Below are 13,532 nucleotides of genomic sequence, written 5' to 3'. Positions count from 1 at the left end.
TTAAGTAAATTAATACAAAATATAAAACCATTCCACTTTGGATACAAAATTTGGAATCCATTTGGAAAACGGAACTAGTATAAACAAAACGAGCAATTATGTACAATTACAATAAAAATTAGATTTTTTATTTTTTGATTAATATGCAACCTTCAAATGCATGTGCTAGGAGCGTGACAAATGAAAATCACATAAAAGCTGAAATCTTTGAAGGTTTAATTTATTTTTCTAATGGAATGTACTCCTTTGTTGAAGACAGACAGGGCGCAAGTACGATTGATTTGGGAAATATGATATGGCACTGGTGATTTTCCTTTTTATTTACATTCAAAACGTTAAAAGTCTAGATTTATTTTCTGGTAACCTTAACGAACGTTATTCCTTTGCTTAAGACAGCCAGGGCACAAGTACACGTACATAGTTGTTAAATGATAAATAACCATCCATATAACTAGTTTAATACATCGATAGGAGATAGGATCAATTTGCAATGATATACAAAACACTAAGCGTCGTTAAATTTTTCAAGCACCACGCACTTTGCTTTAGTAATAAGTTTCTGGAATTTACCGTTGAAAATCTCAATCTTGAAATGTTTTAAGAGCAAATAAATGAAAATAAAAACTATTTAAATACATTATCGCTAATGTATAAGAAATTGCATTCCAGATATTTTAATCTTTTAAAGTTTTGTTGTAAGTAGTATATATTTCAACATAGTTATTTCGACGACACATTGATATACATTTCAAATAATTTTATCAATAAAATTTATAAGGTACTTTTCCCTCTTTCATAGCGTGCCTTCATGGTGTAGTGGTTCTGCACGCTGGGTATTCCAGAGGTTCGTGGTTCGATTCCCGGAAAAGGCGGTTGCTAATTTTTCATCTTGCCTGCTTCCAGAAAAATACCTAATGTCTCTACAAATTTACCAATCGCATTATTATGTACTAAAATATACTGCTGATTTCTTATGAGAACCCAAAACTAGAAATTTTTAGAGTCAAATAACGTACAAATAAATAATAGAATTATGCATGACAATAAAATCAACCAGAAATGCGCAAGGAGTACTATTTTAATGCCTTGGCTTTTAAAATATCTATTTCTTTTTGTATATTCTTTAAATTAGGCATTTCATTAAAACCTAAAGGGGCACATGTCTATTCTAAATAAATGTGTTAAATTTAGTTTATTTGCATCATAAATACAAGGAATTCATTGCGAATAAAAAAGATAACAAATTTAAACGGGGGATTGCCGTTTTTGCTATTTTCTATTTTATTTATACATAACAATCTGTTAGAAATAATTTTTTATCGAAAGAAAGCACCTTAGTTTCTTTATTTTAAGAGTATTTTTGTGTTTCTTGATGTTTCTAAAGTGATATGATTATTGAAGTATGTAAGCCACGAAGACAGTTCCTTATCAAAAGTGCAATGCAGAAATACAATTGAATATTTGAGATGAAAATCTTATCTGGCAATTAAGTATTAGAAATTGTTCCTTGTAAAAACATTTAAAGGAACAAATTTCGGATTTATTCTTATAGTTGAAGTGAACTAAATAGAACAGCTACAGTTCCCTAAAAGAAAAGAAGGATCAAGTTATGGCAAGGCTGTTTATTACACAATTTTATATGATTTAATCAGAAGTTTAGTTATAAACATAAAAAATCCCGACATGTGTGTAATATTTCTCCTAATATGCATTTCAAAATTAAGGTAATTTATTATATTCAGGAAAATTCATTTTTATGCATGCACAAAACTACATATCTACAGGGTGTCTCAAGAGGTCGTTGCCAAACTTAACATGATGGCCTGTCATACCATGACAAACAAGATTTACATAGGAACTTGTGTCCGAAAATGCGAATGGTCACCGCTGGAACGCAATGTTCGCAGACCTATGGGAGTGTAATCATTTCAGGCGATGACGTTGCAGGAGAAGGATTAATCGATTTACCATTGAGTTCTTTATGGACATTTTGTGGAAATAGTGTTGTCGGATCTGATTGTTGACGTTCCAGCAGCTACACGCCGAAACATCTCGTTTCCTCATGATGGAGCACCTGCATTTAGCAGCACCATGTGTGAATACCTCAATAGGATATATCTTGATCGCTGAATTGGCAGAGACGGACCAGTCACATCGTCACCGCGATCCGCCAACCTGACAGCACTGGATTCGATTCTTGTGGGAAAACATGAAGTCCATGGTGTATGAGATGAGCGTAACATTGGACATGGATCTCGTCGCCAAGATTGCGGAAGCGGCGGCACGTGTCCGTGACATACCTTTCCATTTTGAACGGGCCCGTGAAACCATGCCTCGACGTTGTGAAGCATGCAAGTTGGCGAATGGAAGGAATTTTGAACATCTTCTATGATTTAACCATGTTCTTTAATAAATATCACAATAATATCTCTTTCGACATCATTTCTTTCTTTCCCTCTACCCTTGTGAACATTGCCCCCTAGCGGCCGTCTTTTGCCTTTTCGGACACAACTTCCCATGTAAATCTTATTTGTTATGGTATCACAGATTAGAATCTTGAGTTTGGCTACGACCTTTTGAGACACCGTGTATACCAAAATGCATGGAAATTTTAAGATCTTAAAGCATTTTGATATAGATTCTAAATTTAAGAATTTCCTGAGTGAAAAAGCAGCGTCTATAAATGACGTCCCGTCATGTTTCATGAACGTAATTTCATGAAGGAATATTTTTAGTCAAACATTTTTAGTTAGTTTAAAAAATTAGCTCAAACTAAATTTTGAATCGATTTTACCTTGTTACAATTTTTTTAAATAGCTTCTGATTATTTTAAAATTCTTTTCAATGTCAAAAGAGTCATAATCCTTAAAAGATCCCATAGAACTTCGTTACTTAATTCAGTTTTGTAGACTGTTGGGATAATTGGATCATGAATGAATAATGATAATGAGATCATGAATACTGTGCAAATTTCCTGCATTTATTGTAAAAAAAATTAATGCATTCAAATAGTTCAGATGTTTCAAAACGTGTTTGGTCTAAATTTATACTGTTTTACACATTATTTTCACCTCACATGCTTAAATTGTGAATTGTGAGGTATATTGAAAGTGCAAAAGGTACGAGATATATGTCAAAATATTTGAATTTCAACATTCGTTTAGATACATCGTATCGTGGTTAGGTTGTGAGATTTATTTTAAGTCTTTAACAGTTATTTGAAGTTAAAGCTACTTTCTTGTCCATCCTAATTTCAGTTTACAATTTCCTACCAGAATGTGTTTTTAAAATCGTGTTTAATGCAAATGAGTAAGATTAGTATTTAAGTCGAAGTTCCACTGACTTCGAGAGAAAGCAGGATAGAGACTTTCCACCCATACAAGCGGGTGTAGACTTTGATTTTGTATTATGTATTTGCACTCAGAAACGCTATTCTTCGATTGTTCGAAAGAACGAACAGTCCCTTCCAAGTACCGCCCACTTCTTTGCATGCTTAACATTACGATATCAAGACCTCACCGAGAATTCACAGCAGATTAGCACACTAGCGCCCGTTTGCCTTTTGTCTACGTTCCTCTAAGCTGTTACTACGCTCCGGCCGTATTACAGACCCTTTAATAACTTTGCTAGCTTATTCGATATTTAGGTGCCAACTACTTAGGATTTTGATAGCTTCGGCTATATCTCTTTAGTTAAGCATTAGTTAAGTCTTATTTCTTCTAATTTTGAGTTCAAGCCTAAGTGGAAGCTTTGCTGTACGTCCTGAAAAAAGGGGCCAACTGTTCACTCTTATTTATCTTATTATAAAGGGTAATTAATCCTTCTCGAGTTTACTTTTTTGTTACTGAACTAAAGCGATTATTCGCTTAGTTGTTCACTAGATTCCTCCATATTTAGTTGTTAGATAAAAGAGTGGAACCACCCCAAAAGGTATATGTTATGTTTTCTCCTTTCTTTATTACTTTTTCGTATGTTTTATGAAGATTGAGGCTCGTACCTTAATTTAAGTCTAAAAAGAATAAATAATGTGGAAATATTGTCTGCATTCCAATATTTTTCTAAAATGCTTCTTTTGTACTGTGACATTATTATTATTATTATTATTATTATTATTATTATTATTATTTGGATTAGGTTATTTAGATGACGAGAAAATACACGAGGGCTATGTTTCTGCTTGATTTTTTTTCAAAGTTTATTATATATTCAGAAGCAAAATTTTGTTTCGATGCAAGCATATTAATGAAAAAGCATTATGATTAACTCAAAAGCTATCTATTCATTAAGAAATAGTATGATAATGAAGAAGCTTTTCTGAATTAACGCAGGAATATTAAAGATGATGAAATATGTTACTCTAATTATGTAATATTTACTTTAAGAAAATCTGATCAGTGGTAAAGGCTTTAAAATTATTTTTTTCAACCTGCAATAATTCTCGATTTTCTCTTAGTTTTGATACAAATTCTCAGAAATTCTTAAAATATCTCAGCTAAAATTTTATTATACGTACTTTAATGCATTATAACTGTATTTAATTCAGATATAATTTATATTCCGGCGTATAAAGCGCACTTTTAACGCCGAAAATGTAATCGAAATTTACAGGTGCGCGTTATACGCGAGATATAAAAGTGATAGATTAAAAATATGGAACAAATCAACAGACAAAAGTTACATCTTTATGTGTACTTGACTGCTTATTTAAAAGAAATGACATACCTTTTGAATTTAAAAACTTTTCATTATTGGATAACATGAAAAGTTCGTCATGTTCACGTTCCGTTGTATCTTAAGGCACATCATCGATTTCTGTTTCATCTTCATTATCACTCTACTCTGATCAATAAATAATCATCATCCGTTCTATCTTTCACCAACCCCAAACATCCTTGCTGCAGCACGATTTCCATTTTCTTTCGGAAACTGAATAACTTTGCATTTGAAACAAGCACTGTGTTGTTTCGTTTGGCCATATTTACTACCAAAAGGAACGCTAGATCAATTGTATTTCAACTAAAACCTTCAATTTTCATTTCAAAATCACAGCTTCAAATGACCACAGAAAAGATAAAATAACTGAATTGTAATTCCACGAATTCTTTCGTGTTGGAAGTGCATTCTTACTCCAAATTATACACCCTTTCTCAATATCCAACAATAGCATTCTTTTAGACCCTTGCACTGAATGCAATGCATCCTCTTTGCAGGTATTATTTACTACCTTAAGCATTTAATCCACACACATATTGTTACTCTTATCGCTTGTCAGTTCGGTATACCATTGTTCAAAAGGTTAGGACAAATCTTCGAATAAGTGACCTCAAAGATAAGTGCACATGTACCTTTAGGTTTCCTTTTAAAGAATTAGGTGTGCGTTATACGGCCAATATACCTAAAAATTAAAAGTATATGCCTCGAAATTATAGATGCGCGGTATATACCGGTGCACATTATACGCCGGATAATACGGTATACTCCATAACAAAGAACCAACAAATATATACCCTTTTAATACTTTTTACTATGTAATAACTTGTGAATCATGTATTTTGGGTTAATGAAATTAAATTGTAATAATATTTTGTAGATAATAATGTACATTAAAATTATTTTTTGAATAATACCAATAAATTTCTCGCAATTTAAACAGAATATTCAGAAATGACATTTATGCATTATAAACGGGTGGAAAAGGCGCAACACAGAAAAATTAAAGCTTAATTAACATTTACAATGTAAAAACTAATTTATAAAATTTTTCTTTATACTTTAATCATTATATTCTTGAAACATTATGTCACACTCAAACAAGTTATTTCCGTATTTTCTTAAAAGTGATCACTAAATTATTAATTGCTGTAAATGTTTAGTGATTGCTTAAGATTACTGACAGTAAAATGCTGTTTTATTTTGATTCAAGAAAAGAAGTTTTCCGTTCGATAAGTTCCAAGTTAAGAGATGAAGATTTAATATTATGTTCTGCAATTCAGAGCTGGTTAGACTAATTAATAAAGCTTATCTCCTTTTCCAATGAAGATATTTAACAATATTAATTGCCTTCAAATGTGTTCACCTATCAGCTTTCATATAATACTTACCAAGTGAAAAAAGTTGTGATGATTGAATATTATTTCTATAGCAGCATTTAACTCTCCATTACCTGGGATGGTTCGACAATTTACAATTGCATATATATGTAAATATGAACTTACAATTTTTACAGATATAACCTGAACCCAAACAATGACAGTTCTTCTCTTCTTCTGGCTCCTGCAAAAACACCTACAAATTCAGTTAAAAACTTGCTTTAATGTTACCATTACCTTTTGGTAAGTTCACATAAATTACATGGATTACGCTTTTAAAATTTTGTACGACTTTAGTATATAAATTTAAATTGGTTTGGATTTTCGTGAGATAAATTGCTCATATGCGGGATCTTTTTCAGTGAGATTACGTTTTCCTTATATGTCATCATTGATGTCACATATCTAGTATTCTATACCATAATTTGGGGTTTAATTACGAAAGCCCTATTTTACTGAAAGAGAGAGAAATGGATAATACTCATTATTTGATGTGTATAGGTAAGGTAAGAATTGTTATAATAGCTTATACCAAAACGCTTAATAGGCTTTTTTGATCATTTTTGCGAGTTTCATAATACTTACTGTAATAAATGCTTAACCAAAACTTTCACATAAAGTGTTTACTCATCGAAGATGTTTGTAACATTTTGTTTTTCTCATTTTCAAAGCTAGTAATAACTAAGCAGTAGTAAAAATAATTCCAAATCCTTAATTAATTGCTGCCAACTTTAATTAATTGCTATAAAACCACTGAATACTGGTACTTCCTCCCCCCCCCGGCGTTCGAATCGCGGCGAATGGGCTGACATATTCGCTGTTTTCTCCATGAGTACCGTGTATACGAGCTAGAAAACCTCCACGGAGGCATCCCTACCTTTAAGCAGATAGCCCTCGAGTGCTTTGCCATAATCAAATAAAACAAATAAAAAACCTTAATTAATTATTAGCCTTTCTTGTTATTAACAACATAAGATTTCCGATCATCTTACTGTTAGCTTACTGCATTTTCATCTAGAATAATTAGAATTATCTTCTGCTAAAGACCAATAAGAAAGTATTTTCAAGTAATTGGTAATTTTTGTCATGTTCTGCTAAAAGCTTCCAAAGTAAATATTTAAAAATATGCTGTGTCATCTCAAAGGTATTTCTAATAACAGATTTTTAAAGGTTATGAAAATGCAAGTTCTTAACGAGAAATAGATTGTTTACTGGACGGCATCTATTTCACTCTCTCACCTCTCATTGACAGATATTTGAAAGTGATAAATTGTAGGTGGATAGTTTAATACATAATTATATGTTAAGCTGAAGGAAGAGCAATTTTGATTGTGAAAACTCATTACAAGGAAGGAAATTGTTAGAAAGTTTCTTGTATTCCGTGGACGTGAACGGTCGGTGTGTAGAAAACATTACTATTGGGCGTGACAAAGTGTTATTGCATGTCCCAATAAATACAACTTAGAAGCCTAAAAAGGCTATTAAACATAGAGAAATTCAGTATGTCATTAGCCTTTTCCAATAAACAGATAGTGAAACGATGATTATGAATTGCATGGAAAAAGTGAGGTAGCGGAGTACAGGCCTTGAAGAATATTATTTTTCATTCTTAAATCTTAAAATTTACCATTTTTTAAAAATAATAATATCATATTTTCCATTTTCTGAAAGTAAAGTGCTTCATTGGATGTATTAAATCTGCCACTTTTGTTGGGGCACGCTTTATTTAGCGGTGACTATATTTTGCTGTTATCATACAGTTTTCTAATCATTGTATATATAGGTTTAATTTTCTGTAAATCGTATATCATATTTCCATAATACCATGATAATTGAATATTAAAAATATAACATTCATGCAAGAGTAATATAATAATGAATTAATTCAACATAATACCGCAAGATAAAATTTAAAAAAATTAAAATAACATATTAGTGATGTTTGCTGTGGAAAGCAGTACAATAATAAATACTCACCTGTAGTGAAGGAATATTTAGCTGAACAGAAAGTATATCTGAAATCTACACATATGGGCTAGAATCGTATAGTAATATATCAATAGAAGCAAATGAGGACCGCATGCTTAAGTCTTGTAAAACATATTAATAATAATGTTGAGCTAAATGTTCATATCCTGTGTTTTTAATCTTAGTCCTTGGATAAAAAGAAATTTATATATGAATTTCAAATCAAACGTAAATAGTATTTCTGAAGCTTATAAAAAAACTGTAAGGCTTTACCACATTGTCCCATGCGCGCTGCTATTATGCAATTGATTAGCACAAGCAGCAGGCGATGGGAAAATCCGTAGTTTAAATCACGGCGAGGGGACAGCTGTCTTTTTTTTTTTTTTTTTTTTTTTTTCCCAATACTTCAGGTCACAGAGAAACCTAATTGTTACTATATAACGGTTATTAAGAATAAAATTACGTATATTAAATGTGTTATGGAATTCTTAATGGAGGGCCATATTTTTTAACCTTTAAAAGATACTTTTTTAAATCTATCTCAAACAAACTTTCCTTAAATCATTAACGCATACCTCATTTAGTTTAAATATATCACTAGTACTCGCCTTTTTTCGACATTCAGTGCTCTTTTCTAAAGTTCAGAATATCTGAATTTCTTTTATGTTGCTCTTAGGGGTTTGCAGTATACCACTTCATTAAATATTTAAATAACTACCATTTTCCCCAGCTTCCATTATCCCATTTTTTCCCAGTAATTCACTCAGGCCATAGAAGATTCTTTGAACATGAGATGCTGTTTAATACGTTCTTCTAAAATTTAATGATGATTTTTTTTCATCCAAAATTATTACAATTATCTCCCATAATTATTGAAAGAATATTTTAAAGATAAATTGAAACAGTATATAGCGAATTTAGTTGATCACAAAACGAAACTAACAATTTTATTATATACATTACTTATTTTCTCTAAATCAAACAGACCTACAGTGGATGGACAAAAATATGGAAACACCTTGTGAAATGCATGTTTGAAAAGAAAGATTGATTTTAATGAAATATGTAGGTGGCGCTGGAATTTTTGACTACTGACGCCACCTATACAACTTCGTAAATGTGCTAAACAGTTCAGTTGTTGTCGGAGAACTGTTATGTGAGGTTGTCATTGCATTATGTCAGAGTTAACAGACTTCGAACGTGGGAAAATTATTGGAGCACGTATGGTAGGTGCTTCCGTAAGCAAGGTAGCCGAGGTGTTTAGTGTTTCAAGAGGTACTGTATCGAAGATTTATTCCGCATATTTGAAAAGCGGAAAAACATCATCTGCTAAATCACAGCGCGGACGAAAGTGTGTCCTGAGTGATCGTGACAGACGAACATTAAGGGCAATTGTGACGAAAAATAAGAAGACCTCAGCTGCAAAAGTTACTGCTGAAATGTATGTTGTGTTACCGAACCCTGTGAGTACCAAAACAATTAGAAGGGAGCTTCATAAACAGGGAATTGCTGGCCGTGCTGCAATTGAGAAGCCACTAATCAGGGATGCTAATGCCCGCAACAGGAAAAGGTGGTGTTTAAGTCATAAAGCCTGGACTATAGAGCAGTGGAAGCGAGTAATATGATCTGACGAGTCTTCTTTCACATTGTTTCCCACTTCTGGCCGAGTTTACGTCTGGAGAACGCCATCTCAAGCCTATAATACAGACTGCTTGTTGCCAAGAGTGAAACATGGCGGGGGTTCTGTTATGGTTTGGGCAGCCATATCGTGGTTCTCTGCTAGCTCCATGGTAACTGTGTCAGGGCACATGACTGCCAAGACTTATGTGAACATTTTGGCCGATCAAGTTCATCCCATGGTACAATCTTTGTTCCCCGACGGTGATGGTGTCTTCCAAGACGACAAAGGCCCTGTTCACACAGCTCACTTTGTCCAGGACTGGTTTTCTGAGCACGAGGATGAGTTGTCCCATCTCCCCTGGCCACCACAGTCACAAGACCTGAATATTATCGAACCTTTGTGGTCTACATTGGAACGGAAAGTGCGTTCTCGTTATCCACCGCCAACATCGTTATCTGAACTTGCCACTGTTTTGCAGGAAGAATGGTATAATATTCCCTTGGCAAACATACAGGAACTGTATTTATCCATTCCGAGAAGACTGCAAGCTGTTTTGGATGCCAACGGGTTTCCTACACCATATTAAGCAAAGAAACATGTTTTTCTAAAGGTGTTCCCATATTTTTGTCCAACCCCTGTATTTTATAGCATTTTCCTAAGGTATGGGAAAGGTAAATGATCATAGGTTTATTCTCGCCAATATCATTATGCACTATTTTGAGTATTTAAGAATACATTTTCTTTTCACAACATTTTGTTTTTATGGGGTTAGATTTTCTTTCATTAAGCATCCTCTTGCTGTCATCATTTCGAACCTTTATAATTCCAATTTAATTTGTTTGCTGTCCTTCATATTTTAATACCACGTGATTCTTCCAATTCAATCAGCTAACGTATCAAATTTTCTTTTCAGTTTATTTTTTCTTTTAATAATTAGGACACTACTACTATTCATAATTTGTGAAACAAAAAGAGTGATTTTCTATTCCATTTTTCAGTACAATCATTGCTTCTTTTTTATGATTCTAACTTGCTCATGATTCCGTTTGTCTCCTTATTATTAGCCAAGATATGTAAACATATAGTGAAACTTAGTGAAATATATGATAATTTTTTCTTCTGTTAGTTATGCATTTGCATAGCTATTTAATAAACTTTCAAGTTCTTTTCTGCCATTCGGAATCTGAACTACATAAGAATGTAGCATTTTCTCCTTCATTTATTACCTAAAAGGACTTTCTGGGGTTAACTTCTGCTCACATTTTTTTACGTCACGCATCTAACTCAACGAAAACGTCCAGTCTGATATATTATAATTGAAAATATAACCAGAAATACTGTTTCAGATAAGCTGCTAAATTAAAATAATTAGAATAAACATAAGCTGTTATATTTGAAGAATACGTTGTCGTGGTTTAAAAGAAAAATAAGTATTATTTAACTAGTTCTGCGGTTTTCAAAATTTATCATTTCATTCTCCCCTTCACACCACATATCAGGTTGTCATCCATTTAATTCTTTATTTATTTAAATGATGTATTATAAGTTACAGGTAAAATTAAATATGCTACAAGTTTAAGATTTATTGTTTTTAATAAATATTTATTTTTTGTAAGTTTATTAATATAAAATCAGTCTAATTAATAAATATAATCAAAGAACCATTTCCGTTTATTTCAGTGTGGTTGCAACTACCCTAAATGTAACTTCCTTAACCTTTTTTGACACTTCATTAAGGCCGTAGCTGTCTTTTGCTGTGAGATTCCTATTTCGGTTTGAGCCTATAATATAAAATCGTACAGCAACCTCACCCTAAACAATTCCATTCTCCCTTGGAGGACCCTGAATTCAGGTCACTTGAATTGTATGATTTGTTTTTTATTGACAGTTAACAGTTAATATAAAATTAAAAGGACAAAAACAAAAACTGAAGACAGCAAAATCAAAATTTATTTACTTTTACAATCAATTTAATTATTGGTACAAGTTCTTCGATAAAAGTCTTATTCTTAGTAAACAGTTGAGCACTGAAACTGAATTCCTAGCTTATTTCCTTTCCCCTTCACTTCTTGAAACATTATTACGAAACAGAACTGATATTTGCATGAAAGAAATCATGTTTAATATCAGAAATAATTTAATACGTCTTAAAGAAAAATAAATTCAAGTAAAAGAGTGGAGTGGCAATGCGCATTGAAAATAAATTAACAGTAAAAACAGTGAATAATTTCGCCGTTTGTAGCTATACATAAAAGCATTATTATTTTTGAATATTTTATAAAACGTCTGCATAGTTTCCTTAAGATAGGAATAATAAAACTAGTGAATAAATTCAATAGTTTAATTGTAAGTAAATAAAAAATGATGAATTATATAACGAGTGTAGTAGTAAATAAGCAACTAGTTTAATAGTGAATAAGTTCGCTATTTTTGCTATACATAAAAATATTAATATTTTTTGATTATGTTAGGAAAGCTTTGTAATTATACAAAGCTTTCCTACCTTTGTATATTTTTGCATGTTTTAACATAGTTCTATTATACAAATTATCATACTATTAGCAAATGTACTTTTTGGTAATATTAAATTGTAATATAATTTAGTAAATTTACGTAAGGTATTTTAAATATATTTTTGATTATGCTCTTTTCTAGGTGCTTATTGCAAAAACTGAAGCATAAAGTCATTATTATTTGTAAATTTTATGCCACACAATTAAAAAAAATCACAAAAACTTCTTTTCAGTTAAAATACATTTTAGGCTCTACTTTGTGATACTTTTGTTTCTAATTTCTTTAGTACATCCACTCTAAAGAAGCATACTTTTCTCTCATGAAATACATTCCAATCGAATTTTTGAAAGATGCAAACTGAAGTAGCTTTATTCAGAGATGCTTTATCATCGAAAACGTATTTCTTAGGTCAACTGCTTTCGTAATTTATGTAGATTGATTAAGTTTCTTATTGCAGAAGTTTATTCTTCCTCTTCGTGTTTCAGTTATAATTACATGTCACTGAAATTAATACATAGCGGCAAGAGATCATAAAACTTGCATTCCACTTTTAAAATGATTGAACCAAAGAAAGAGATTAAAAAAAAAAAAAAAAAAAAAAAAAAAACGCTGAAGACAATAAATTTAAAGTATTATGTTGCCTGCTTTATAAATTTGGAAAAATCGTCTTTATTATTCTTATTATCAAACTTTTTTCTCAATTATTTTCTTATTTTCAAAGAAGTCCTTCCATTCATGTTTAAACATATTGAAAATGGAATGTTACATGCGTATCACTAGATATTTCTCCAGGAACTAATTCAGGAAATGATAGAAATAACATCTCTATTAGTTACATTGTTATTTCTTTTGGCTAATTATTCAAAAGTTTAGACCTGTTCTAATGGTTTCAAATTTAATTAATGACACATTGTTCATGAGAGCTGACTGTTTTTGAAAAATGCTACTGAAATATAATAAACCATTAATAAAATTTTAGTTAGAATTTATTTGAGTATTAATTTTAAGTGAATTAGTAAAATTTAATTATATGAGAATCGAAAGGAAAGAATATTTTTCAATTGATGAATAAAGTGTCTTAGATTTGTACATTTTATTTTTGATATGTGTATGTAGGAACTATTTTTATTCTTTACTCATTTTCAGGTTTGTATTTAATATACTTATAGCAAGCATTGTTATTTAGGGGAAACAGTGTAATCGTGTTTAGTTTTAGAAACATAAAAAAAAAATCATTGAGCAGTTGGAGTAATAATTAATCATGTAGTAATTGTTTTATGAATGATTAAAATATAATTCATTTTATATAACGGAAGAAATGTCAATATTAGTAATCTTGA

General features: G+C 31.3%; 1 protein-coding gene across 5 annotated transcripts in view; it reads left to right on the top strand.

Annotated features, from left to right (window-relative positions):
• The window catches only part of LOC118200014 (neuroligin-4, Y-linked-like), a 986,473-nt gene that overhangs the window by 603,490 nt on the left and 369,451 nt on the right, over positions 1–13,532 (top strand). The window lies entirely within an intron of this gene.

The sequence above is a fragment of the Stegodyphus dumicola genome, chromosome X2 (assembly GCF_044657685.1).
Source record: "Stegodyphus dumicola isolate Sdum_Otavi_A_Nest chromosome X2, ASM4465768v1".
Lineage (NCBI taxonomy): Eukaryota > Metazoa > Arthropoda > Arachnida > Araneae > Eresidae > Stegodyphus > Stegodyphus dumicola.
This window is presented reverse-complemented; position numbering and strand designations above follow the sequence as displayed.